Below are 3,489 nucleotides of genomic sequence, written 5' to 3' on the forward strand. Positions count from 1 at the left end.
TGTGCACTGCGCTGCTGCAGCCCCACCTCGAGTCCTGGGAGCAGTTTGGGGCACCTTAGCAGGAGAAGGACATCAAACTCTGAGAGTGTGGCCAGGGGAGGTGAGAAAGGTGGTRAGAAAGGCCCTGAGGGCAGGAACTCGTGAGGAACATCTGAGGTCACTGGGTTTGGTCAGGCTGGAGAAATGGGGGGAGCTCATGGCAATGCATTCCTTCCTCACAGCAGGGGAAGTTCACACTGGACATCAGGGGAAGGTTCTTCCCTCAGGGTGTTTGATCACTGCAGCAGGACCCCCACTARCCCTGTCAGGGTTCAAGGAACATCTGGAGGATCCTCTGGGCCCTATGATTTCATTTCAGGCAGTCCTGGGAGGAGCAGGGAACTGAACTCAATCCATATGAGTCCCTTCCAGCTCAAGATGTTCTGTAATTCTGTGTCTACTCTTGGTCTCTGGAGATCTGGAGATAWCTGGGTGAGATTTTCATTGAAGAATTTCACAGAAATATATCAGAAATACGWTTTTGATGCAGGATGGAATTTCCAGGCAGAAAGAAAGCGGTGACACCAAAGAGGTTGTGATGTGCCAAGAGAAGGTGTCTGTGATCCCAGGTTTTTCTCAGGGAATTCCTGCTCACATCTATCCTGTCCTAACAGAACTCAAATGAGAATYATTTCCCTGGAAACATTCCTGCTCCATCCCAATGCTGAAGGACCACTTTTTTTGTTTTCTGTGGGATGACTCCTGGCTTTCTSGCCAGTCCAACTCAAGACACCTGAGTGTTTCTGACAGTGTTCCCTGCTGATGTGTCCCCTTTTAAATGACATCCATTCAAGCCAGATATATTRTTTAACAGGATTAAAATTCCCAGGAGTGTTATTTGTCTCAGCTGTCCCCAGTTTGAGAATATAAAGATATCAGAGAGTAGAGAGAAGCTCTTGCCAATGATGCATCCAGCTCAGCACCTTGCTTGCAGTAGAGAGCAACAAGAAATTCCTTGGAAAGAGTACCAGAACAGAAAAAAAAAAAAGGGGTATTTATTGAGCTCAATTCTCCATTTTCCTCTGATTTGGGCTTGTGGCCTCTCAGGTAAAAGGTAGAACTTTTCAATTTTAATCCAATTGTTCTTTACACSCCTGACATTTTATTGTCATCACCACTACCTTTAATAAAATCACTGGAGCAYAGCGCTACAAAGGTTTCTATAGATTTGCAAAGTGGTGTTTTTCAGAGCATCCCTTATCACCATGGGAACAGGCAAAACCTGTTTTTACCAGAGACAAAGCAATGAGAAAATGGTCCCACTTGGTCAGGCCTGTGGGGCTGGGTGAGGTGAACCCTCAACTTTTGGGTCCTTCTTGGTGAATGAAAAACTTCAGGACAGCCACGAGCAGCAGAGAGGCTTGTTCTGGGAATTAATCTCGATTRTAAAGGAAAGATTTACAGAAAATTCATTTGACCCCTTAAGGCAGCGAGTGCATAGCAGCAAATCCTCCCTTTGGGAAGCAGCACATGGAGRTCCCCAACCTATATCAATGCTCCCAAGCCTCTTCAGCGATGTGACAGCTCTGAAATGCAGGAAAATCCCAATTCCCAAGGTCTTGAAGGGACTCCAGGCAGTTCAGCATCTCCTGCTCCTCTACCTCACCAGGGTAGGTGATATTCCAGAGGATGGTGGTGGGGTTGGTTGTAGGATGTCACCTCAGGAGTGGTGTCAAGGGCAGAGCTCAGTTCTCAGTGAGCTCATTGGGATTTTAAATCACACCTGGATGTGCAGCTCAGATCCCCAAGCACTGAAACACCTGAGCTAAACTCGTGTGAGGACAGCCAGGTGGTGCTGGCTGCGAGAGAAAGGAGATACCAGTGAGGAAAAATGGGATAAATCTGGGTAAACAAGTGCAGTCAAGRTTAAACTGGGCCTGCTGCTTTCTGAGATAAATCTGCTCAGCCCRTGAGCACAGCACTGCAAACCCCCAGGGTGAACTGGAAATGCTGGGATTTCCTGGGAAAGGGCYGTAATCACAGAATCCCAGCATRGTTTGGGTTGGAAGGGACCTTAAAGCCCATCCAGTGCCACCCCTGCCWYGGCAGGGACACCTCCCACTGTCCCAGGCTGCTCCCAGCCCCAATGCCCAACCTGTCCCTGACCCTTCCAGGAATGGGGCACCCCCTTTAAATGGGTGTTTTTTGGCTCTGAATTCTGGCTTAGAGGTGGTGGTGTGCTTTCAAACACAACGGGATCCCCGTGCAAACCCTTTCACACTCTCACTTGCCTGGTTGTGCTGATTCCCAGTGCACAGTTAATTTTTTTTTGTGCCTCCTACCCAATGTTGCATCAATTCACCCCAGCTCTGGTTTGGGAGGTTAAACAGCAGGTGCTTGCCCCGGATTTGCATCGGCACGAGCCGTGTCCTCAGCAGCAAAGAGCTTTGCATAAAAGGGCAGGGAGGGAGAAAACAGCTGAACCACAAAACCAGCAGCTCWAATTATTTCGTGGTAGATATGCAAGCGACTGCCTTTGTCAGGAAAAAARTACAAAATATCCCAGGCCGGTGTTAGTACTCGATGTTCTACTCCTCGGCTGAGAGGAAATGARCTTGCTGAGAGCTGAGAACCATCCATGAGGGTGCTGGAAATTCACCCTTGACTGAAGCTGTGATAGCTGAAACCTTCATCACAGACATGGATGCTTAATTTTTGAGWGATGTGTGGGTACCCAGCTGCTGCTGAAATCCAGGGTGGGTGAAGGGTGTGGGTGCCTTTAGAAGGTTCTGGGTTTGTATTAGCTGTGCCTGTTTCTTGTTGAATCCATCACCTGTGTTTACATCCATGCAGTTCACTCCCAGAACCTCCTCTGAGAGTTGAGAGGGCTCAGAGAAGCTGCACCATAATGAAGATTTTATTATCCTGAGTGATTCCTGTCATCAATTTAATTGGTGGTCATTGAGAGCAAGGCTGTGTCAGGCTTCTTATGGAATCACAGAATCACAGAGGGGTTTGGGGTTGGAAAGGACCTTAAATATCTTCTCCTCCCACCATCCCAGGTGGCTCAGAGCTCCATCCAGCCTGGAACGAGATGATTTTCGAGGTTCTTTATGCTCAGTGAGAGACTCCAGCTCCCTCTGCGCTGCAGCTGATTGCACACACACRAACCTGAGAGCACACGTGGACAACATTTGATATGGAAATGCAAAATCAGTAAATTGAGGTGGCTGCAAAACACCCAGAGCACTCGGGGGATGAATCACCTGGTGTGGAGGTTTTTGCGTTTCCTCTGATGAATCACTCCCGTGGGGCTCTGTTTGTACTCCCAGCCCTTGGCCCAGGGTGAAAACGTTATKTGGGTTTATTTTTAACTGTGTTTATTAGAAAATCTGTCCCTTCACGTGGTCCTGAGCAAAGCTGATGGCTGGCTGAAGGAAATGACCCTCCACCATGTCACTGCTGCAATGGCACCCCTGTCTGCTCATCTCCATCTCCCATCCCATCCTC

Source organism: Malurus melanocephalus, unplaced genomic scaffold (assembly GCF_030028575.1).
Source record: "Malurus melanocephalus ecotype Western Australia unplaced genomic scaffold, MMel_1.1 scaffold_541, whole genome shotgun sequence".
NCBI lineage: Eukaryota > Metazoa > Chordata > Aves > Passeriformes > Maluridae > Malurus > Malurus melanocephalus.